This window comes from Lichenostomus cassidix, chromosome 8 (genome assembly GCF_008360975.1).
Source record: "Lichenostomus cassidix isolate B80296 chromosome 8, HeHo_3.0, whole genome shotgun sequence".
Lineage (NCBI taxonomy): Eukaryota > Metazoa > Chordata > Aves > Passeriformes > Meliphagidae > Lichenostomus > Lichenostomus cassidix.
The window spans coordinates 12,537,368-12,563,911 of NC_139489.1; the positions used below are offsets into that span (position 1 = coordinate 12,537,368).

At 37.6% G+C, this 26,544-nt stretch overlaps 1 protein-coding gene across 2 annotated transcripts in view; it reads left to right on the plus strand.

The window, feature by feature from the left end:
• ADGRL2 (adhesion G protein-coupled receptor L2) overlaps positions 1–26,544 on the plus strand; it is a 381,333-nt gene that overhangs the window by 46,720 nt on the left and 308,069 nt on the right. For both annotated transcript variants that reach the window (XM_085067912.1, XM_085067913.1), the window contains one exon: positions 24,169–24,229. The gene's annotated coding sequence lies outside the window, so the exon portion shown is untranslated. The remainder of the gene's footprint in view (positions 1–24,168; positions 24,230–26,544) is intronic.

The window sequence follows — 26,544 nt, forward strand, 5'->3', positions numbered from 1 at the left end:
TTGTTTTATTTTTGCTTAATCAGTTGTCAACATGTTTATACAGTTCAGTCACTGTCACTTGCCATTGTTTGGCCCTGACTCCATGTTTGCGGAGGAGTTTATCACAGGGAAGGGCGGGCAGAGAGGCTGCTCCTTTGAGAAGCAGCCGGGTGAGGCTTGCAGGCATTCCCCAGAGCACTGGGAAGCCACTGTCCTAACCAAGCACTGCAAACCCCATGAGGCAGAGAAGAAAACTGAAATTGCCAACTTGTGGATCTGCCTATTAAGCCCATGCCAAATCAGTCCCATTTCATACTGGCTTGTCCTAAGAGGGATTCCTGTCTTAATGAAAGCTGTGCAGATCTAGACTAACTTTATCATCTGTAATTGGGTTATCCTAGATTTGTTCAACCCTGAGGTTGGTATGTGGTGCAGAGCCTCCCTCATGGCAGGAGGAGGGAAGGATGAAGGCAGCAATCTTTAGTGTCTGCACTGCCACCTACCCAGGTGCTGTGGCCAAGAAAGACTGAGGTAGAAGTGAGAGTTACTCCCTTTAGGCACACAGGGAGTATAAACCTATCATCCTTATTGGGTAATGACTGAGTGAAGCGAGCAGCATTCACCCACTTGTTCTCATTAGGATGGATTCCACTGGGGCTCAGGGCTTACCCTGGCATAGAAAGCTATAATTCATATTTCACAACACTAGCTCTTGTAAATATGATGTAGAAATCAATAAGTTCATTTTTTTAACTCATGTTCCAGTTTTCAGATTATTAAGAAGTTCCTCATATCCTATTTTGTACAGATCTTACTGCATGTTCTGTCATATTACCTCTAATTTTGTGTTGCCTCTTAAAAGTACACACTCGCTTCTTTTTTTGAATTATAGAAACCCTGAAAGAAATGATTTTTCAGTTCTCAAACCACCATTAATCATGACAGCCATTGTAACTCATGGAGGCAAATTGTGAGCCTGTTTTTCTGGGGCTTTAGTGTTCTGGTGGTGTTTGGGTTTTTTCTTCAGATAACTTTACCATAATATGCAATTACTTTCAAGCAGTGTGTAAATGATGCATCCAGTGTCTGATAAATATTGGTCTACCACTAAAGAATAACTATGGATTTATACCTACTAAAACTGGGGTTTTGCAGTGTAAATAGAACAATATTTCCTCTCCTCAGCTAAAAAGCAAAGCTCATTTTCTTTTTTCTTTTCCTTTATTTTTTTTTCTTGTAATCATAGAATTGGTGGCAGGTAGGAACAGCAGCTTGTTCTCATAAATGAGAAGAGCTGTAAACATTGATTAATCTTCATGTAAATTCCTTTTGCCACAACCCTGCTGAAAGATCATTATCCTCTCGAATGCCTGTCTCTTTAGCCATACTGCCTTGCGACTTTGTCATCCTCTATTAAGTAAACTGGGTTGTGCGTGGCTTGGAAAGGAGAACAATAGAGACTTGGGTGTTGCAGTCAGGGCTGTTGGCAAATTAATAGATGACACCTCTTGCCACTTAGAGAAGCAAGAGGAGGACTAAATGAGTTCATCAGCACAGGGCTCAGCAGTGGTGTTTTGGCTGGGTTTATTGTGGCTGATGAGACACGAAACTAAACCGTAACAGTTGCTCAGCTCCTTGCGTGATTGTTAAGCCTGGTATCTTGGCCATGTTCCATTTTGGGTCATTATGTTGTCCTTTCTGCTGTTCCCCTGGAGTTTCAGCTGGATTAATTCTTTTTTACTTCCCCTTCTGGAACCAGCTATTTGGCACGGCTGGCACTCTTCGCTGGCATCCCATTGGCTGACTGCATGTCAGTGGTAGGTGGATGTGAGAGAGTAATCTTCATCTAAAGCCTATAAAGCACTTGATCTAAAAAGACAAAAGGACCCTCAATAAAGGAAGAAGTATCACTGTTATTCAATCACAAATAGAAAGATGTTCCTGTGATCATCATATTGAGGTTGACCCCTGATACTCAAGGAGAGGAAAAAGTCTTCTGATTTGGTTTTGGTTTCCCCATTTTCCTATTCATATTGCATCTGAAAGCTTGCCTGACCATATTGTTTTTATCCAGTCACTACTGACCAATAATGCATTTATTATATTGCACTATTTCCAAGGTAACACTTTTTCAACTAGAGATGAAAATTGTTGCATTCAATTTCCTCTGCACAGATGACATTCCTCAGGCAAAATGTGCATGATAAACAAGTTATTGTCTATCCAGCACTGAGGAAGGACACCTCCTGAGTTATTAGTAACTAGAATTTGTACATATGAAACAAAACAAAACAAACTTTTCCCAAAGTACTATGCTCTTTAGTATAATGAAACAATACTAGTAATTACCTACTGTAGGTAGCATATGAGAAATGTCAGATTAGATGTAAATTATTCAAAATACAGTTATGCTAAGTAATTTACATATATTTACAGAATATTTCTTGTGTGTAATCAAATACTTACCATTAGCTATAAATCTGTCAGCTTTCAGTGTTGTCAAATGCCTTTGTCCATCGTATTATGGTCTTAAACAACCTCTGTTCTGTATTTTTATAATCTTCTTGCTAATACTGTGGAATAATAGTCTCTGGCCTTTAGTTGAAGGTGTGGGACTAACTATTACAATGAGAAAAACAAATGAAGTGAACATGCTGACCTCATTACAAAATAAGTGGTTGCCAAACAAATATTTCTAGCTTCTTCCTTAGAAACAATCTGATATGAAACAGACAAGTATGTCTTCTGTTCAGCCTGTAAATACTTTGCATAAGTGTAATTAAGGACACACTTTTTTTTTCCCCCCACAGTCAATTTTAATTATGATCCTCTTCTTTTCAAATGTCCATACTTTTCTTATTAAGGTCAAGGGTTGATTTTAATATTTGGAGGGGATAATAGCAGGACTTAGGTCCTGCATGGAAACAGAGATGACAGATTATTTTTATCAAAAGCCACATTTTGTTTTAGCGTTAAGATCCAAATAATTAGTCATAAGAGATGGCATTGGCAAAAAAATCTAATACCCCTGATTTCCCTTTTGCTTCCAAAAAAATCTTACTATAGAGCATTTTTTTTTTCCTTGAGAAAAACCAGAAATCTACAGTAGTTCATATTTGGGAGAGTAAATTTATTGAAAGGTAGAAGGGTATATCCAAATGTTAGAATTTTAAACACCGTGTTATCTGTCTTTACTTTTTTTGAGTGTCATATCAATAAAAATCTCTTTTGATTAGGATCTTTGCATAAAATTAGCACATAGGAGTATTAGTTTGGGAGAAACATTAGCATATATAAATTTTAAGAAGCTATGTTCTTTGGGTAGTGCTTATTTGAGGATTTTGAGCTGATTTTAGGACTCTTTTTTCTCCTGGAAAATGGAAAAAGATGCTACTTGTCTCATAATTCTAGTAGTTCTGGTTCTTGTGTTTAATATCTAATTGTGGGAAAATAGAGTAACAAATAAGGAAGCAGTGGGCAAAATCCTGATTGTAATGTGATCAGAAGTTTGAGAAAAGAACACTAACAAGATGTAGTTCTTTATAAAACTGTGCTATATAATTACTTATGCAATTGCATTAGTGTGTTGGTCAGTTTTCAGAGGCTGTATTTTACACAAATCAAAACTATATCACTTAACAGTCTTACTAAATCACATAAACATTAATGGAAAATTATATTTTTAATAAAATCTGGGTGAAAAGCTGTTTGTCTTGACAAAGTCTCTAGAAAGGCTTTATATGATGCATGGTGGGCTAGTAATTTTATTTTGTTTTCATGAGGAGAGAATAGTAGCTCAGTCTGTGAGTTTATATTAATTTGAATTTGGTGGGTAAATCTCATGAATGTTGCTAAGAACAGGAGAATAGTTCTTAGGACTAGGATCTAAGAACTTCAAAAAAAAGACCAAAAAATCAGACTCAGACAATTTAAAACTGATGCATCTGGCAAAAATAAGAGACAGCACAAGAGTACTGAAAGGTTAAGGAGTGCTCAGACACTGGTGAAAAGTGAGCTAGACTTGAGTATGCAGGAAGGAATGACTCATGTTTGTCTGCCCACACATTGGTGTCAGTGTAGCAGGGTTGTGAAGTGTGACAGTGTCTCCGTTACAACTACAAAACTATTTAATCAACACAAAAAAATACATTAGCAAATGAAAAGGTGTCTGAAGAAGAATTTGAGTATACTAAGAGATAAATTGCTTTGTCATAGATAGGTTGGGCCTAGGCACGTAGACTGCCTGGCCTGCCAGATTCTCCTGGCCTGCTTCTTTGAAAGTTCACAGAATTGAAATTGAAAAATTGGGGGCTGGATTGGTTATTCTGCCAGGCTTATTCCTATGTGCCTGTGGAATATTCTCTGTCCTTTCTCCCACCTCCTGTAGACTCTGATGCTGTCACAAAAACAAATTCATACTTATGCCAATGAAATGTGCATAGGAGGAGATGCTGATAAATGGCATACATAGTCCTGGTCACAGGGAGGCAGTTGGTATGTGTGTCAAATCAGGTGACTTCATGCTGAGATGCTCTCTCCCAGCACACACCTACTCATTGTATCATAGGGATGTATTTAGGTTTCAGTTTGCAACAGGTAATCCCGGTCCTGGGTACTATTTGCCAGATGGCATTTGAAGCCTAGATTCTTCTTTTGGAATTAAATGCCTAGGCTCTTAAAAAGCAAAACTGTTTCTATCCCTATAGCACTTCTTTTCCTGCTCTTATCCAGTAGTTTTGGCCTTCTTACTCCCCATCTATGATATATTAAACTCTCTTCTTTTAAGTTGGTGAAGCAGTAAAAGCTTGTCTACTTGTGCAGAGGACAACATAAGTAGACCTCAGCCTTGACTTGGTTTTGGCAGCTGTTATAATCAGGGCATGACTTGTTATTCCCCTTTAAAGTAACTTCTTACATATGAATCTACTAGGCCCGTCTAGATATTAAGCTGGGAAGAACCTTCTTCAAAAATCCAACTTAAATGCACTTATTTGTGGCGATCAAAATCTGGAAAATATCAACATTCCCATAAACTAAGCAGTTACAAAAGCAACCAGGGCTCTGTTGCGTGGTCTTAAGAGACTTCAAAAGTAAAAATAACTGCACCAAAATTATAGTCAATATTGAGAATGAATTCTATAATAATTGTGAAGTGATTTTGTATTCTTAGATGTGGAAGGAACCCAAAAAGATGTGAAGTTGCATGTGAGTCCTGACATAGATTCCTGTATTTTAAAATTGCATTGTGCTTGGATGCCTCTGTTTTAAAAGCTGCTGATAACAAAAGACACCTGCTTTTGCATTTAAAATATAAAAATTTTTCAGTCCATGGTGGGCAATGAAAGGATTAGCTATAATCATAACTAGGCAACAGTTGTTGTTCTGTAGTCCTGTAATTGTAATGAAAGTCCATAATCCACTTCTTTTCTTGCAAATCCTAATTTACAGATGTTGGTAGAAATTGGAGGTAAATGTAGTTCTGTCATAATCTACTTTCTGTCAGATCTTCACAACATAAATTAAAATAGAAGATTATTGCACAAGGAAAGGATTTTTTATTTATAACATCTTTTTTTAAAAGCAAGCAGCTTGATAATATTTCTAGCACTTGCAGGCTGTCTCTCCTTCAAAGTGATGGAAACAAAAATGTAAAGCAAGTCTAAGGCTTGCATTTCATTAAATTTTGCTGGAGAAGGGGAATACTACTTTACTTAAAGCAGTCAGAGCTGGGGTACTGGGGAACAGCAAATCTCATGCTTCAATAATGCAGGTTTCCTACCAGAAAGAGAGCATACATGAGGTTCTGCTGTGTCCTATAAACCTACAAACTCTCTTTTTTTCTCTCTCCCCCTTCTTGTTTCAAAGTGGAGATAAATCAAAAATTAATCTTTCATTACCAGAAGAAAATGGTTAAGAAACATTGACCCAGTTTCCTCATGATCAGACTTGGGTGATGTTGGCATTAAAAAATTATTCAAAGCGAGTATGGTTTCACTTTTTTATATGCTTCTAATTTCATCAGTGTTCTTTAGATAATAAAGTGGATTAAATTGTTTTCATCTATTAGAGTTTGGGAATGTGTTGTTCATGCAGCTAGTTTTTACTGGAAAGCCTTTATTCTGATTAATTGTGTATTCTGTTCAGGACCTTACTGATGGGAAGCAAAGTGTTTCTCTCCTTCATTTGCACTACTTAAGTGAAGAGCCAGATGGGTCCAGTAGCTGGAGCTATAAAAGAAGCTCTCCTATGCCTTTGGTCTGAAGTTCAATATCGTTACATCCCTAATAGCAGCTGCTTCTGTTTGAACCCTGGGTTATGAAAAATGAACTGCATTAAATGGGAAATCATTAACTATCAGCTGAGTAATAGTTCTGTACTGTGTTGGCCTGCCTAATTCACCAGTGTCTGCCTCCTCACATGCAAAGAGTTGCTCTTCAGAATAACACAGTGAAACATTGACAGAAGGGCTACTAGTTAAGCCTAAAGCCACACAAAAAAAACCTCTCAAGCAACAGTTTTTTTTTTTAGGGTTTCAGCCAGTTACTGACTATCAGAATATAGGCAGCTGAAGAAGTGAAAAAACAGTGTTATGCTAAATTCCTGATGTGTGCACATGTGTGAACAGACATACATATACCAAATATATAGAAATTCGTAACTCTATTCTTGTTCAAAATTCTCCCTGTTATGTGATTGTCCTACCTTAAAATCTGTTAAATTGTGCCTGCCCGCTATCTTGGCTTTCTTGTGAATGCTGAATGTGCTAGTTTTATCTTGCTTTTATGCAGGATGTGAAGGCCACAAACAAAAAAACATATGCTATTTGAAAATCACATCAAATCAGGAATGATGTTGATGGCCTGAATAAAAATTGTTCCAAACTAGACCTTTATTTGTCTGAAAGAATTAGTTTCTATAAAATGTCACAACAGATTAGTACTGGAAAGCTCCCTATTGTGTGTAGTCTCAGAGTGCTCAAACAGATCAGCTGTGGCTGGTGAATCTTTGCAGCAAGATTTTTTCTTTGCTCAGCTTTGCTGTTTTGTGTGTTTGCACCGTGTTTGTTACTGCTTTTTCCAGTGTTTCTGCTCTCAGTCCTTTATCATTTTATATTGTTATATGGTCAAGAATAATATAACAAAAGTAACCATTACCACACTGCTCTCAGCTCAAACTTCTATAACCTCATCTATTCCAAAAGCCAAGAGAAACATGAAATGCCCACTCCCCAAGTTAATGATGCTGAAATAAGGCAAAGTCATGCACATATGAAATAAAGGGATTACTCTTACCCTTTTTTACAAGGAAAATCAATGTCTTATGAGGTGACTTATAGCTAGAATTTATATGAAAACTTCCAGTGTTATGCTGTTATTTGTATGAAGCGTGCAACAGGTGGTTCTTGAGGTTTTAGCTTAGAATGAAACTATAACCACTGGTAATGTTCCACTCATTAATATAGCTCCATGAAACTGTGTGAGACAAACATATGGGATGGGAAATGCTTCACAAAATAGTAATACTATCCAGACTCACACAGATGCACTGCAGACTTCTCCATAGCTTAAGTTTAGAAATTACAAGGGTTCAAAATCCTGCTGTAGTTACTTTTCTATCCTTATCCTTTTTCTTGATGTAAGATAAAGTGTCTGAAACTGGTACAAAAGAGCCTCTAAATGCAAAAGCCAGTGCTGCAAAGAACCATACTTTCTCACTTAATTCTCTTCATATATTAGATAATGAATGCAATGGTACAAATCAGCGAGATACAAAATGATACGGCTACAGCTAGAGAACATACTTTTCTGCAACATGAGATAAATACTATTTAAGTAAGAGAGTATTTAGTGGGAGGTGAAACTATGATAAATGCTTATATTACATATTCTTTGATACTTGCTGAGGCATAAGAGAACTGTGCTGTCTTAAAGGCAGAAATTCATGAGAATCACTGCCTGCACTCTTGGTGTGGGTGCATAGTGAAAACAGGATCCAGAGGACTTCAATGTACTAAGAAAGATTAACCCTCTGATTTACAGCATTAACATCTCTTTCATTTCTAATACTCAGACATACAGTTATACATGAGATTCTGCCAAGCCTGAACCCTGTATGTTCCTGTTGTTCTCTGAGCTCTAAAGTCTTATTAATTGTTTAGTCCAGATTAGTTGGCCATGTCTGACTATCCTGATCTAGCCAGGATGTTGTCTGTCAAGCCCAAGAATAATGAAACAATAAGCACTGCTAAGTTAAGATGTCAGCTTTAGATTCCCTTGGTAGTTTACTGTCTCTAGAGGTGCAATTTGGAAATCAAATATTCAATAAAAGAAGCTTTTGTCAAGGCAGACCATATAGTTTATGTTGAAAATAAGTGGCTGTGATCCTATTGATCAATTACAGGCTCAGGTATAGACTAAGAATCCCTTTTCCTTACCATCCGAAGAGTTGAAGGGTAATAGAAATACAGTATGAAAAGTCATTGAAATTGCCCTATCTCCAATCATTGCCCATAAACCTGACAGAAAAGACAGCAATCTGAAGGTCCTTTGACTAATTTGAAATCTGTCAGTAATTGCATCAGTCAGCTATGTTCTGTGGTAGCCAAACACGGCTAGTGTTAGCAATAATAAGTTGTGTTTGTTGTTGTGGGTTAGTTTCCGTGAGATCTCAATAACTTGCTCAACTTCACACAGGACACAATCTAATGCTGAGCTGTAAAAAGTGAGTCCTGCTTCTCACTGTACCCTCACACTGTCATGGCATCATTCTGCTAATACTTCCAGTGCTAAATATAAGTTTAGGCTTGAAGAATTAGATCATACTCCCTAACTTTAGTTTCCTTTTCATCACACTAGAAGGTGTGTCTTGCTTACTTAAGTACTTGGTTAAATATCTCCTGGCTGTTCAGCAAGGACTGTTGGCAAAGCAATGTAGCCCTTACATTTTCTTTCATCACTGTTAGAGTGTAAATTAACTTGTAAAGCACATCGTTCTTAACAACATGAAAAAATAGGCCTCATAGTGAAGGGCATCATCAAATGTTTGCAATTAAATAAATCATCTATGTCTGCAGTGATAGTCTCTGAACATCCTCATTTAGAATGAGTTGCACTGGAAACAGCATGAGAAAAATGTAGCCACCACTCCTAGGTCAGGACAGAATACCAGTACTAGCCATTCCCAAGATGTCTTTCTTAATCCCTATGATTAAGTACATGAATTTATCCACCTCTTCTCCCTCCATCTCTTATCTCTTGTTTGTTTTTGTATGAGGAGCCACAGTGACTCGCATTGAACTTTGGTAAGTGTGAAATGTAGTGCCCTATGTGGGACACATACAGGGATTGTCACAGTCTCTTCATACCAAACAAGCATATTAGGTGACACTATTATAAAGTTGTTTTAAAACAAACAAAACTCCCAAAAAACATAAAGACAGTCTGGCGTCTTTCAGTACTCAAGCTGATGCGTCTTCCAGTTTGACTCTTAACTATATAATAATGCACTAGGAATAAACTTTAGCACTTAAGATTAAAGGCTGAGGAGTCTTTACTACCTGAAAAGCTTAAAAATACTGTGTATCTTTTACCTGTTTCTTTTTAAAGAAGTTGTGCTAATCAATTTCTTTTCAAAGCACTCAAGCTCCTAGCAGTTTCCTAAAACTGGAGAGAAATTTCTGTTCTTAGTAAACTAAATCAATCTCTGAAGAGCCTTATAAAAATAAAATAGCTTAAGGATGAAACAGCAGTAAGAAAGGAGATCCATCTACCAATTTATCAGTCTATCTATTTTCTAGCCATATCTATCTGTAATGGTTAAAAGTTTTAAAGGACACTAAATTTAAGTATTTTATATTGCTTTCCATAAGGGCATTTCAATTTATCTCTATTCCTTTGGAAAGATGAATATTGTCACTGCACATTGTAGGCTTGTGTTGGCTAAAAAGAGTCAGGGGCATGACAGCATTTATAGAAGGCATGAGCTCAAATGTCAGTAGAGCATCCAAAAATGGATGAAGCATCACCCAGCCACTGCCATCTGTTGAGTGTTTCATGACAGCTGTATCTCCTGACCAGAGCTGGTGCAGATAATCATGAAAGGCACAGAGGAAGCATACAACAGTTATACAGAGAAAGGGGAGGGGGGAATTCCACTTTAAACATTGTTTTTAATTGCACCATAATGATTTTTTAACAGACACCATGGTATGTAGCTTAGGCTCTGGCCTGATTTAAAGCAAACAATAAACCACAGTGCAGCTGAAAAGCAATTGAAATTTCCTCTGCAAGAAGGTTTAACCCAGGCTAAGCATTTAATAGTGTTTCTCCCAGAGAATTTTGCCCTAAAGATACTCCTGCCACAACAAAAGAATAAAAAAAAAAAAAACCCAAACAACAAAAAACAAGAAAAAACACCCCACAAAAATCAACCAAACAACAACAAAAAATTAGTGCCTCAGCTATTGTGTCATCAGGACTATCCAAGGAAATATTATTGTTATTGACTTTCTAATGGGAATGTAATGTTTTTAAACCTTTTTCCTCGTAGAGAGGAGGGAACTTTTGGCCATCAAATCTGAGGTACTAACACTTTGAGGGGCACTTAAACTAAATGCTAGCTGAAATAATAAATGACTGCAGAATAGAGTAAAATCATTCTATTTTTTCTATCATTTTCCTCAGTGTATGGATCTACTTTCTCCCCCAAGGCATACAAAACTGCCATCTGACTTTATTGTTTCTGATACAAACTCTCATAAGCTGGGGAGACTTCTAGATGAACTGGCAACCCGGACATGAAATCAATGGCACAGGCAGTAGCAAAGGGTAGGTGTCATTGCAAAGCAAAGTCTTTGATGTGAAAGCCTTCTCTTATCCTCTTATCTAACCCTTGCCTTCCCATAGCTGTGTCTCATATTGTTCTGTCACTTCAGTATGTCAGGGTTGCTGTTATTACAGCTCTGGGTTGCCCAGCAGATGTTGCTGTAAACTGGTACAGCACGAACAATGGGAATTGAGATCATCCCTTTGATAATGCTAATAAAGCATACTGCTTGGGAAATAGAATTGCTTAAAGATATGTTACTTGTCAACATATCCAAAGTTAGGAGCTGAGACTTTTGCACAATTTCAGGTAACTTTACAAGTATACAACTTTACAGGCAAGTTCGGATAGCGTTAGATGTACTTCAGCTCCTAACTTATCTGATATGATGCTAATGCAACTATTATAAGTATAAGAAGCTTAAATCTTTATGATTTAAAAGTAAATTATGACATGAAAATTATAGTATAATGAATGCTAAGAGCTATGCCTGAGTCTTCAGTAGTTCGAGATTATTCAGTAACTCAATGGGTTGCTGATATGGTTGAGCCTCAAAAGATTACTTTTTTCTTTTGTAAGAACAAGGGAGGTTATGATTGCTGCCATGTAGCTCAACAGGGTCCTCAATATCTCTAAAGAAATGATCCCTCCCAAATCCAGATAACAGTTGACCATGTAATCTATCCAAAAACAAAATTGCCTTGAGGACATACAAGCCAAAGTTCACTTGCAGTACTGGTTCTTCTTTTATTAATCCCAGAAAGATGTCAGGCTGTAGTATGGCTGTAATATCCTTTAGAGCAGAACTGTTTATTTTTTACATCCATTCAAACACTAATAAGATGAGGAAATACGTAATTAATAATAATATGAGGAGGGGTGCCAAAGGCCATGACTTGCCTTCATGATGCATTGCTGCATATCTGAACTGCTCTGCTAGTTTAAATACCTTGCACAATGTTAGCCTTATCTGCCAGCAAGCCTCTGTTACTATTTGAAGTAGGAGTGGGTAGGAGTTATTTCTGAGACGTGTGTGATTCCACAGTGTTGGGTTACACTCAAGAGAAAATGACATTTCAAATACATATATGTATAAAACTTACATTAAAGCAGTGCACCTTTAAAATACCAGCTCTGCTTCTAGGTCAGTGGGAGGCTCTGGCTTACTGCTACATTAGCATTTACAAAATTCTTTGGCATTTATATCTTTTTATTTTACAAGTTTACTCTGAAAGAAGCTAGTAAAACAAAACATAAGTCTACCCTCCCCCTGAAAGTCACTTTTATGTTTCTCTCTTTTTTAACATGGCAAAGTGGTTGTAAAATGTACTCTTGATTCTTAAATAAAACAGCATGTAAGTAGGATGGGTATGGGAAGTGGGCCCCTTTCTTGAGGTTTTATAGACCGCACAGGACCTCAAACAGGAACAATGATGCTGAATGTAGATTTATTTTTTTAAGGGTTTGTACAGAGTGCTTCATATTTCTAAGAAAGAAGGAAAGACAGCAGCAGATACTTCTAAAAATTTCTAAGAAACTCATAAGTAAAGGAGAACTATTTTTTAATAATCAAAATTAAGTTCAGCTGTCACACAATTAAGGAAGAAATGGGTGATTTCAGAATAGCTATTCAGATTCCTGTGAAACTTAACAGAGAACGGGATTGCCCCTCTAAGAATAGGACAGACCATATAATTCGACATCTGGGATCTAGGAAGACCCCCAGTTGAGGGTACTATTGAAATTCAAAACCAAGAAAGAAGTGTGTGAGGGGGAACCCTGCAATAGCTGCAATTGTGATGCCTGCCTTGTTTATGATTAAAGCTGATTAAAAATGCAAAAAGTACATTTCATTGTAAAAAACAGCCAACTGGAAGAGAGGAAAGAAAAGGCTTTAGGATTCAATTTTGTAATTTTTAAATCCAAGGATTAAATGTGGAAAGGAATAGATCTGCAGCATTTTGAGGATTGGGGGTTTTGTTTAAGACTGCAATTGTCTGCTCTTTTTTCCAAGGTAAGCGAATGTTAAGTACACTGAGATGCTATTGCTCCATGCTTCCATGCTAATAAGGCGTGCTTCCCACAGTGTGTGACAGAAAGGATGAATACCATGCAGTGCTAATGGTTAATTTGTAGTGGCATGTGTGTTCCTTGAATGTTTGTGAAGTTTCATGATTCACCATCACACAATTGAATCGCTCCTTTTTTTAAAGATATAGTGATATGTAATGAGATGAAGCAGTGCTGACAGGGTTTTTGAAAGATACATTGTCCTCCACAGGCTATTCACTTCATAATAGTTCCACTTCAATTTGTTAATTTCTCACGATTTGGGGGCTAGAGTGAGTCCTCGTCAAATAATTTCAGTATTGACCATGGTTTAAAATGTTAATTACTGTGGAATTTGTCACAGATAGCATCAAACCACAGTGATACTAATCTATGTCATGGATTTGAAAGTCCTTTGGGAAGCTCATATTTAGACTTACTGCTGAGTGAACATGACTGCTAAGATTACAGAGACCGTGGACAGTGAGGAAAAGCAGTAATGCTCCTTCTGAGTAGAAAGTAAACAATAGGGTGATTGTCTGCTTACACATTGGGGCTAAGCAGCCCAACTGCTGAGAAGCTCTAGGTAAAAAACCTCCTATCAGCAAGGAGTCTTGATGTTTTCTTCATGGAGCTAGATGTTGTCAAGGATTCAGCTGAGCCACCCTAGTGAGTGTACAGGAAGCAAAACAGGATATTCTTGTATAGGCCCTGTTTTGTGTAATTATGCAACACTTGAACTCGTGTATATTCCAGAATGGGTAACACACCTCTGAAAGGATCAGCAGCAACTAGTGAGTGAAATATTCTTATGAAAAGTGCTCTTGATTGAAATCAGTGTGTTTACATTTTCAGTTATCTTTGGTAAGGATTGTTCCACCTCAGTGCACCCTCAAATTAAGAAATTATTTTCACCCGGTTTCATTTCCTGTGTTTGTTTCTTTTAACAAGCAATCTAAATAATTTCCGCTGTCTCTTAAAAAGGAACAATAAGGGAAATGATCAGGAAAATATCAGTTCATCAAATATCCTCAGATATTTCTCAGGAATATGCTGTATTTGATGAAACACTGACAAATTCCCTGAGAGGCAGCTGAGCAGAGGTTTGTGCCTAGTGACTCCCAGATGTGTACTGGGGAGCCTGGACACCCAGGAAGTCCTGGAATGTGCACCAAGGCTTTTGGGCCTGCTGGTCCCTATGTGTAATACAGAAGCCAGAAAACACTGGAAGCCCTGGCTGGGTGTGCATGTGTGTGCACGTGTGTATCTACATAAGTACACTATCTGCATAAGCACTATGCTGGGTTTATTTAAATGATCTGTTTCAATTAGAGTCTCTTTTGTTCTGTTTCTGCAAATAAAAACCACATGTTAACTTTTGAATAATCTCTGGTTTTAATAGCCTGAATCCTGCCATGTCCTGTTTGTACCACAGATAGTAATGAAACTGCTTTTATGAGTAGGAATCAGGGCTGAATATTAGAAACTAAGCTTTGTTTTCAGCAATAAGTTTTTGGTTTGTTTTTGTGTTTGGGGTTTTTGGGTTTTTTTATGTGTCTGGCAATAATGTTACCCAAAGAAAAATTTTTGGCTAATGCAAAGTAATGGACATCCTTCTGTGATCTGTGGATTATAGCACAAGCACAGATTTTGCCATCCCGTTATAAGACCACTCAAAAAGAAATCTGTCGCTTCCAAAACAGAAGAGGGGAAAAAAAAAAACCCAGATCCTTTATTTAAATAATAGCAGTAATCTCATGTTAGACTTTCCTTGTTTTCTAATCTGTATACACAAACCCAAATTCTACTGCAGAAACAGTGAATGTCAACCAGGTTGTAAGAGTGTAAATGATGGCAGAATATGGCAACTGGTTTGTAATTTTTTCTGTCCTCAGTCTTCAATGTAGCTGCTACCAGATAGCCTGCCTTGATCTGTGCTGATACAGTGTCAGTTCATAGTGTGGAAGTCAGAGGAAAACTCACTTTAGTTCTCATATGGTGCTTTTGTTGTTACAGTTTGCACAGTTTTGTTGTTACAGTTTTGTTGTTACAGGGGGCTATAACCTGCACCTTTGCAACATTTTTCTTGTTTCAATTTTTGGGTGGAACAGAATTGCATTTAGTATTTTTATTTCGAGAAATGAAAAAGGTAACAGTAGAATGAACAGGAGAGGCACAAAACACAAATGTCTGTCATCTCCATAGCTCTAGGAATATTTTAATGGCGAAGATTTCATGGAACTATTAAGCTGTTTGACCTATTTCTCCCTAGTGTTTCTTAAAAACGAACAAAAAATATCTGCAGAAGAAAAAGGTTGGTTTGTTGTTTTTTTTTTTAATTAAGAGAGTGGAATATTTTTTACTGGGGTGTCAGACAAGTGCCGATTTCAGCGCAAGGGAAGGAGTAGGACCACATGGCTGGGAACAAAGCAGGGGGGTGAGGCTGCTTCCCCAATCAACAGCAGCAAGCTGTCAAACTGGCTCAATTGTCATGTGAAATCTGAGCCATAGTGAGGATCTAAGGAAGAAATCTCTATCTATTTGGTTTTTTTAATATGCTTTTAGCTTGAAAAGTAACAGCTCTGTTAAACTGAGAAAACAACAATTTTAGAGTGTTCTGCAGAACCCCTGGTAAAGGTATGCATAAGCAGTCTTTTTGTGGCAAAGTCAGGCCGGGTTTTTTTCTTACATATATTATTGAATTTGGGTTTTTTTTTTCCTCCTTCTAATATGCTTTTTGTGCAAACTTTTTCATATTTTTCCTTGCTGTACTTTTTTTTCAGAATTTTTTGTTTTTCCTCCTTCATTGCTATTCATGATTAAAATTTAGAGAGTTCCTTCATATTTGCTTATTCCCTGTGCTTTTGGTTTTTCAGCTTTCAATATCTTACGGCAAACTTTGTTACATTTCAAAATCTTATATTTCTTGATATTTTTGCCCTAGGTTCATGTTATTTCATGACCCTGCCCAGTCTTGACTTATTTTCTTGGTATATTCTAAAGAAACGTGAGGTTCAAAATGCATAGAAGGTATAACTAATACAGATAAACACAACAACAACAATTAAAACTTAAAAGAAATAGAGATACAAAAGTACTTTTTTTTTTTTTTTGGTAGAGCTTTAAAGTCCCTGAATTCTTTGGAACTTGGCACATCAATTTGAGTGTTTTAGATGCCATTGTCTATATTTCAGCAGTATATTACTTTCAAGAATTTTAGGCTTCAAACGTGGGTGAGAATAGCTGGGGGAGGGTGTCACGATCTCTGCCAAATTTAATTCTGGGGCATAATAAGAACCTTTCTGAACAAAATTGTAATTTGTTCTCAATCAAGCACAGCAGCCTGAGATATAGTGTAAATTATGGTGAAGTTTGTACTCTAATTACTTTTAAAAAACTATAAAAATATTTATCCTGGTTTATGTCCAACTCTTAAAGTCATTGTCACATCTTGGGGTGCCTTTTCACTACCCCCAGTGTCAGCCCGATGTCAGCAACTTCCCCTGAGCATTATCGCTGCAGGTTCCCACCAGTAGGTGTGGTGGACAAAGTGCTTTGAAAAGGTTAATCAGCAGCATTCATTAATAACTAGGTAACAGTATCCAGCCTGCGGGCTACAGGTTGTTGGCAAATAGCTCGCGTGGTGCAAAGCTTGTAGTTTTTGTTCGACTGGTTGAGTGCCTTGTTGCCAGGCTTCCTGCTGGAGGAGGAGTTTGGCTGGACCACTGGGGTGTGTTGTGCAATGGCATTCATTGAGCAGCGCTGCTGGCACCTCCGGGACTTCCCAAGGCTTCGCATCGCCACGCTGAACTCGCTAGCAGCAATTTCGTGTTATAAGCAAGAACAGAATAGCCTTCCCAAGCATCCTGATTCGCTTTTGGAGTGCTTCCACTGGTGCTGGTGTCCAGCCTTGCTAGACTGAAACTCAGGAAATCTTGTTGATTGTCAATAGTCTTTTGACGCTTTCCAACGGCTCCCTTTCATGTGATTAGAAACATGGATAAACCCTCCAAGGGCTTACTGAGAAAGACACATAGAGATCAATTTACACAATATTCACAACTCCAAAAAACTCCAAGGTACTCACTTGTGCAGCAGCACAGCAAGTCTCCCTCTCAGCAGAGTCACTGTCACGTACACATGGGTGAGCAAAGCAGCACCAAGACTCAGTAAATAAGCAAGGCCTTTGAGTCAGGCTAATCACTGGGTAGGCTCAGCCTGGGTTAATGGCTGAGATCATGTCCTATTACACTGCTGAGTAATGTACTTTTCAGACAGAAGTTTCTACTGTAGACTTGGCCTCAGGTTTTCCTGGTTTAATATCTCTGTCAAAAAGGTACATGTTCTTCATATATCTTTGCATATTCATTGCATTTTCTAGGTTAGAAAAAATATTATTTTTCTAGCTGGGCTCAGTATTAAGATGAAAAACAAAACAAACAAAAAAGAAAATTACAAACTTCCTGTCTTTATTTGGAAGATAACACACCACAGTAACACAAACAAAGAACAGAATAATTTTTGAGTCCATATACTTACAGAAATAATATTTGAATTAGCTTTTAGGATTTTAGCCTTAGTGTATCAGACTGACATTTGTCAAACAGGCTTATGGTTTACTCCAAGTGGTTTTAGCAGCTCCGGTGGGGCTAGTTATGGTGTGAATTGTTACTCAGCGTGAGTAAAGGGATCAGAACTAAGCCTAGATATGGGCAGAAGGAAAGAGGGTTTTGTCTGATTTGTCTCTGATAGATCTGCCCTGCTGCTAACTCCCTGGTCTTTCATTTAGTTGCTTTTTAGAGACTTTTGTTAAGACTTACAAGGAGTCCTGAGAGGACAATTGAGCTTTTATGGGTTTTTTGCAGAAGCAGGAAGAAGAAATCAAGTTGCTGGTTTTCTGTTAGTCTTGATTTATTTTCTGTTCATCCTGCAAATATTTTTCTATGAAACTTATTTAAGGAAAACCCCAACAAAACAAAAACCCCAAACAACCAAGTAATGTAAATTGGTCTTTGAGGAAGTAAGCGGGTGAGCTTCAAGGCTGATCTGCAGATAAGGATCTCCGAAGTATACAACATTGGGATCAGCCCTTGCAGCAAGGAGGGCTTATAGCTTCTGTTTTCTAGGAGACCTGACTTCCATGTGATCTTGTCCCAGCTCAGAAAGGTCTAGTGACTAAAAAAATCCGATTTTTTTTCAGAAGATGCTATAAAAATGAAACAAACTAGCATAGAGTGTTAAAGTTAGTGGGCTGCGTGCTGGGCTCAGTGGTACAAAGTGGCTCATCTGACCACCTGAAGGCTTCCTTCAGGCAGCCTCAGGGTCCAACTGCCCCTTTGCCCAGGGAAAGCTCCTGGCCAAACTCTGGCTGTGCCTATGGATGGGCCTTCCTAACTCACCCTGCCCTCAGAGGAAGCTCCAGTTCTGGCAACAGAAACAGCTTCTCTTTGCCATGAACTGTCTCTTATTCTCTTGTTCTTTCTGGTGCTTGCATTAAATAGTTACAGCAAACCGGCGGATCTGTGCTGCAAGATGGTCAAAAGAATTTATGGCCTTTGGAGCCAATGGGACTGAGTTTGCTCAGGATCATGCCCTTAGTTAGCATCCTGCAGCAAAAAGGCCTAGAGTTTAGTAAGGAAACTCTCTCAGGGATTTATAGTATTGATGACTGTAACCAAGCCTGGCAGCCCTTGGATCTTACAGCTCTCTCTGGGCCTAATCAAAGGCCATTGACGTAAACTAAAACATTTGACTTCAGAGAGCTGTGGATCAAACTCTGCGTCTACACTGACTGGGTTTGCCTTCCCCTCAGACACAACCTCACTTTAAATTCTTTTCTTCTGACAGGCCTGTAGCCTCATTCCTCTCTCTTAAGCTGGGAGGGCATTTCACAGCTCTCTAAAATGCCCAGAAGTGACTTTTCCCTTCTCACACTGCAGTTTCACATTATACCTAATTCAGTGTAACTGCTGGCTGATCCCAAAAGTCCCATCCCTGTTTTACTGATATCAGGTTTAAAGATCATGTAATCTTGGCAGGATGACTTGACAGAAAATTAACCCAGTCCAACACACATCCCCTCTGTGTCGTTTATGTCCCTCTGTCACCACAAAAAAAAAGGCCAAAAAAAAGCCAAATAAAAACCGAAAACCAAACTACCAAACCCAAAAAGCCACTGTCCTTTCCACACTTTTCCACATTTGCCATGGATTAGTGTAATGTGACTCTGTGCCATGAGTCTCAAAAACTCTGCCAGGGGCATTACATAAAAGCAAAGTTAATTTGCATTAAGGCAGAGAGCCCAGGCAAAGAAAACATTAAGAAGAATTCAAATGAAAATGATATGAAAGGTATTATTACCAGCATACAAGACCTAGTCCAGAAGTATTAATTAGACACTGATCCAAAGATAATGGTTAAGATGGATATTACAAGTGTGAAAACTACCCCTAATTTATGTTATTATACTTAATGTGGTTCTTCTCTTGTTTTTTCCTCAACCCAGTTAGCTGTCAGTCAACATTTAGGATCTTGTTAGAAAGATCTAGTTCTTCATTTTCAACCAAGTGTTCCTGGGCCACTGTAGATCTAATGTCACAGTAAACAGGGAAGGTCTCTCCATCTTTCCTTTTTCTTCTGCAGACCTTGGTGTTTCCTTTCAAGTCCAAAGTCTTTGTTAGCAAGCTAGTTTTTACTGCATTCTTTTGTCCAGACATTGATGAGTAAACAACTTCAGATTTACATGATTAGCTTAATTTTTTTCCTTCACTTTAGATATAAACTCAATTCCTTTCTTTTAATTTAGATGGTGTAAATGTCATCTACTCCCATATTATTCCCATTTCAAAGCATACCCTTGAACCTCACTTAAAGTCTTGAACTCTTTTACTGTGGGTATGCATGTTTAGAAAATAAAGACTCATAAAATGACTACAATATCTATTATTAACCTCTAAATTTTAACATGTCTTCATACCCCTATTGGGAGTCTAAGCAAATGTTCTCAGTTTCCCTTGACACAGTAATGAGGAATTCTCCCTATGTGTTCTCTCTTCTCCATGGCTTGAAAATTAAAGCTCTGTCTTTAGCTATAAGATGTGCAGCACATCATTCTGAAAGATAAAGTTTATATCAGATTCAAGCTACCCAGCTGTTTCAGAGCTCTGCTTTTATGTCAGGTTTTTGGATTTTGTAAGTGGAAGCTGGCTTGCATATTAAAATTCCTATTAATCGTAACTTTTAATGATACTCAATAGCAGAGGTATTATTCTTTATCTTACAGTGTGATTTACCATTCCATTTTTTTTTTTAATTTGGGAATGTGCTTAAAATCCTATGGCAAGATCACTCAGAAAAATAAGAAGCTACTTAAAATGCATGAAACAACAGTTAATTTTGAAAGCTGGAGGTGAAACAATTACCCCCATAAAGCTCCTGAGCATCCTGACTGCCTCCTCACAATGAAATATTGTACATTTGCTAGTAGTTTTCTGGTGGAGGCTTGTTCTGCTCTGATGTAAATTAAATGTGAGATGTTAGAAGCCAAGTCACTTTGGTATTGTCACTGAGCAAAAGAGCTGCTAGAACCCTTTTGAAGAGATTCACAGGTGACGAGAGAGAGCTGCAGTTTCCAAACTCACCAAGAAAGAAGGTTTTTAGTTAGCATAACTTTTTCACTTTGTACCATCTGTGTACTTTTGCCTTTCACAGAAATAAAAACCTGAGCCAGAAGAGTTGCAAGTTGCCTTTATTTTACTCATTTTTATAGAAAAAATTCTTAAAACTCTTTCTGTGAGTGTAAATTTCACTGTTAAGTGCAAATGAGAGCACATTATGAGGTTCCCAGTGTATTTTGCTCTCCTTACCTGATTCCCCTGGGTCTTTTGAATCCATGTATTGCATTCATAACTTCTAAAATTCCTTCCTTTGAAAGTTTGCTTAGGGTTTCCTTTTTCTTTTAATACACTAAAGTTGTTTGGTTTTGGTTTTTTAATTACCTTTATGCCAATGCGTGCTATGAGTGTACAAAAAGCTCTATCAACTTCTTTCTGTTTGCAATTTTATTCTGAGATGGTTGCTCCCAAAGCTATCCTGAAATTTCTCCCTCAAGACAAAACAAAATATTCTCTCTAGGTATAGAAGAGTACTGTTTCTTTAAATATTCCCGGGAGAAATACTGTCTCGTATTCAGAATATCACATTTTATCATCTTAAGAGAAAGGCATCCAGTCTCTCTTCTATCTTATATTCTAAAAAGATAAGCTTTACGACTCAGTCATGGGGCTGGGTTTCATAGAATACCACATTGAAGGGGACCTACATGTTGCCTGTAACCCTTTATTCTATTCCATGCTTCCTCAAACACTTCCTCAAGCACAGAATCTTAGGCAGGAGGAGGTAGGAAAATAAAACCAAGCCCTGCACTAAGAAAGACATCAGGTCTAATGTTTCTTTGCTGAAGATCAACCTGCCAGGCAAGAGGACAGCAGGACAGTTTGGCTTTGGGCCTCTTGTGGGGTGGGCACACTTAGTATGGCAAAGGAGCAGTGCCTCACATCTACCTTTTGTAATAGAAATTGTTTCTCACTTTGATAAGTGAGAGTTATTTCCCCTTATTTCCAACTAACTAAGGGTGTGGGGTAGTAGAAGGGAAGGTATGACTTTTGTGGGGAAAAATGGTTCCCAGTTTCTAGACAGAGCACAATAAAATCATTGTGTTCAATTTCCTAAACATCTGTTCACACACCATTTTTTAAAAAGCAATGGTGTATCTACAGCAGAAAAATGTAAACGTAATCTTTGGCAAATTCTAAAGCTGTAATGGTTGAGCTGCAGACATACACATCTCAATCACACTATCTTTTAGTGAAATGGACTAAGCTTTCCTTCACTGTATGAACAGATAAAGAGTACTGTGCTTTTCCTTTGTTATTAAATCTTCCACAAAACTGTAAAATAACACATTGAAATAAGTTATATCTATTCTTGAATTATTAAAAAAAAATCTGTGTAAAGGAAACTGTCCTCCACGGGCCTGTAAGTTTAGTGCTGACATGACTCTTTTATATGGCCTATTCAAGATAGATACATAAAAGAAAGTAGCTCTTTTTCTGTGTTAGAGACACTTGAAAAACATAATTTTAAAATAAGTACAAGTTTTAACCATTGAGGAAATTTCTTTCTAACATTATATTGTTTCAAGCTTGTAGGCTTTTAATACAACTATTACAGACCAAAGTATTAACAAAAGCTGTTGAACCTCAATCTCTCCTTTCTGCCCCACACTTTGAAAACAGAACTTTTCTATATAAATGACCATTGCCAACCTGAGCCAGAGGGCAGCATTCACCACCTTATGGTACACTACAACTTCTGATGAATCTCAGCTACTTTTTAACTCCTCTTTCTCTGTACAGTACCAATAAATGTATTTAAAAATGGCTTGCCTCATATGGCCTATTGCAGAATTGTTAATTGAATAAATGACATTGCCATCAGCATTCAGTTATAAATACATTTGAATTTTAAACTGAACATATGCTACTTCTCTGCTTGAGACTACCAGCTTTTTCTTGCAAAAACCATGCCACAGACCTAGGCATGCCATAATAATAATACTTAGAATTGAGGATGTCACAGCTCTTTAAAGATGGTTTCACTATCTGAATTTGATTCATTAGATACTAAAGAAGATTCTTTCTTGAGGCTGCACAGTGATCAAAACTGATAGAAGAATAGAGCTTCTGTGTCTTAGCTGTGATCTTGATTTAGTTCCTGCTTTACTAGTCTGGGTATCAATTTCAAAATAAGCTTTTATTTATAGGTTTGTTTTTTTGCTACAAAGCTGTTGTTCATTTTGTTTCCTTTGACAGTATTAAATGTCTTCTATCTCAGCTTAAAATCAAATTTCTGTAGCCAATTTAAACTGGAGAATTCTTTGAATACTCAGTTATTTGTAACTCCAGTTTTACACTCTCCTCCCCCATAACCATTATATAATAATTTCTCCCAAAAAAATGTTTTTGATCAGATCAGAAATGTATGAAAGACTAGAAAATATTTCTTGGCTATGAGGCACATGCAAATCACTTATTTAAGACAGAGCCAGGTCTTAAGACTGATAAACAAGTTTAAAATAAAAAAAAGTAAGGAAACGCTTGTCTGCTTAATTTGGCAAAGAATAAGTCTGGAGTTGTTATTGAATACCAGGAGTGAGTAGAGGAGAAAGTAAGAGAGGGAGGTGGATGGAAAGATTAGGGATGGGGACACTTTGCTCTCAGTTCAGTTTGTAGAAATATATGCTTAGCCATAACAGCAAATCCTGAAGTAACTTAGCTAAATCCAGTGGAAACTTGCTTGCATTACCTGCAAATCTGACATTCTCTGGGCTGATTTCCAAAGAATGTCTCCAGATTTGAATGAGGATAGCTGAAAGTGAAGCTTGACCAGAATTTCCCCGATGATGATGAGAGGGTTTTAACTGTGTTTTGTTTCACAGCAAGTGATGAGGGAGTTTTAATCTGCAGTGGCTAAGATCAGTTTGAAACCATTTGCAGCTGAGTATTGGCCATCACTTTGAAATTTAAGAGAAACCAAACATATTTCAGGAGATTTATTTCAATCACAGATAGAAAACAATGGGGTCCCATGGCAAGCTGAGAGTCTGCTCCTTTTAAAGGAGCACATGCCACTTCAAGGAAAAAAAAGCATGAAAGGAAGCAGTGGTGTGCAAATCAAAATAACCTCTTTGTCTTTCTCTCTGGATCCATGCTTGGGGAAGAATAGAGTGTAGGGGAAGAATTCAGACCTGTCTTTATTCAGTCTCCAAAGGCAGCTACTTTCTCTCTGGATGAGAAAGAAATTTAGTTTTAGTGGTGGTGGAAGCCTTCCTTAACTTTCATGATCAATATAGGCAGTTGGCAAAAATGGTCTCTTCAAATAACTAACTGTCAAAAATTAGGAATTAATTGGTTTGAGTTTGGTGTTTTGGTTGTTATTTTATTTTATTTTATTTTATTTTATTTGTGCCCTTCCTCTGCTACATAAGATTCATCAGTTTTTCACCTGCTCTCAGCTACCAAACTGAGCTTCTGGAATCATTCAGTCACCGTGTTTTTCCCTTGTTCTCTGCAATACAATTTTGGCACTTTCTAAGATCTTTGATCAAGGAAGAAAAGTCTCCCATATCCTTCCTTTTGCTAGATAAATATAGATTTATTTCTGATGAGGGGTGTGATTAAATGTATCATGTTTTACTTTTTAATGCTTGTAACATTTGTATTTTAAATCCACAAATATTTTGTTCTTTTTTGGCAGGTGAAAGTACTCCAGTGGCACCACCTCACCTGAAGCTGGGCAGAATGAAACCTAATCTTGGGTAAGAGACCTATAAGTGATTGAAGGTGCAGACATTAGGTCTCCTGTGGCAGACATAATTTGGTGGCTTCTTCTTTGCTGTTTCCTTTCATCCTTTCCTTAAAGCATTGCTGACGAAGTTGAGATGAAGGTAGGCCTCCCTAAATTCTTCATGTGCATTTATCCCTGAACTAATATAATCTTTGGCAATTTTCACCACTTATTCAATGCAGTGCTGCCTCTCTACCTCCGAGCTTTCAGGCTAGCTCAGGACCCAGGCTCAGATCCCAGCATTGCAGCATGACTCGCTGCCACTTAAGCACTTAATTATACCTAAGGAGACAAGGGTCCACATTGTACCCTTTACAATAGAGCCACAAGGAAAAACAAAGTCCCAGTGCCTTGCTAGCCAAAGGGATCTTTGCCAGCACCAGGTGGTGGGAAGCATGAGGAATTGAGTAGGGTGACTCCTGGCACTGCCTGTGCAGCCACGGTGACAATTCTTTTTTTTAATGCTGCTTTTGAGAGAGAGGCCAGTAGTGTTTGGTTTCAAGGGGCTGAAAAGGGTGCCATGTGGGGCCGAAAAGCTTCATAGCCATTCCTGATGAGCCTTTTTCTGTGCTCCCCCTCCTACTTGGATGATTATATTTACCTGGCTACTGTGTTCTTGCATCCAGGTTTTGCCAAGAGGTTATCTTCCTGCTTGCATCTGTTTATTCTATATCTGCCTCTCTGGAAGGCAAAGTCTGAAAGGGCGCAACCAATTATCAATGATGCTATTGAGATTTTTCTGTCTGGTTGAGCTAATTTCTCCTGGAGTTCTACCAGTGGTCTGATTTAATTACCTTGTTTCAAATCCAGTTTTAGTGGGAAATGCAGAGGAATACAAAACATGAAATCGATCGATTTGCATAAACTTGCACTGTGTTTGTTTTACATCATCTGTGATATCTGTACCCAGCTTCTCTTTTCTAGTAATGGTGGACATTCTCTATGTCATTGGGCAGGGGCAAATGGGGAGCAAGGGTAGGTCTTGCAGAATTTCTGAGCTTAGTAGCTGCATGTAAGTTACAATGTTACATGCTTTCTTTTGAATACAAACACCATTGTGCTGTAACTTCATCTTAAAGGTTTTCCTGTTCTCTTACTAGAAGGAAACTTGCCTTTGTATAAGTTTATTTGGAGGATCAAAATATGTTATATAAATTAATTTTGTGCTAGATAGGTGTAGCTGAAATGAATTGCTAGAATGTTTAGAGTTGTTGAAAATCTGTATTCTTTATAGCCACTGACTGGTGTAGAAGGTTGAGGCATTGTGATTTTCTCTCCTGTGTCTCTGGTTTGAATTTATAGGAGAATAATAGCATCACACTTGATGGCGTACTATAGTGGGACACTGAAGTCACACTGCAAGGTGTTTGAGGCAGTACTAGAAAAATATCATTTTAAAATAGAAAGGTAGGTAGTCAGTGCTTAGGGCTTTCCAAGCTTTTCTTGAAGATTATTTGACAAAATCTCATCTTTTTAACTGTTGAACAAAAAATTTTATGAAGCAAGTATCTGTCTTCGGGAAAATGCATCTATTGTGTGTTTAAAGAGAGGTTTACTTTGTATTCTATGGAAGCTGGACATGCAAATGGAGTATTTGCTTATAAATTCTTATGGTCATTGAAGAGATTTTACCTAATTCTTTTCTTTTAAATGAAAAAACTATGACAAAGACAAAGATTTTAAGCCGATGATTGGGATCCAAACGGCAGATAATGCAGACTCCAACTGCGTTTGTAATAGTTCAATTCTGTAAGTGAAATATGTTCTCTATCTCGAAAAAGAATGAGAATATGAAAGATGTTGTGTCAGTGATTCTTCAGGTTTTCATTCTATTGATCAGAGTTGAAGAAAATGTATTTCCATACACCAATCTCCTTTTTTCAAATTCCCAGTCTCAGTTCTTTTTGTGCTCCTTGGAGAGGCTGTATACAATTATGCCTTGCTAGTAAAACAAGATAAAATATTATAATCCCATTGCATTGTCATAGAGATAAAGCATATGGTAACTTATTGTTTTAGTTGATCAGCAGGGTGGCCTAGTAAAATGAATTCCCATCTCTTGGCTTTGGCTTATCTTCTGATTTCTGAGAGACACAACAAAGAAAAATAACAATAATAATAGAAGTAGTATTTTTGCTTTTGTTTGATGTGCCTATTGCAATAGTGGAGTCTCATGATGGAAAGGAGAGTAATTGTGTGTACTACCTGAACATCAATGGCATCACATGCTGTAGTGTGACTCTGTTGAAATGTTGGACTTGTGTGGTAATAACTACACAGTTATAA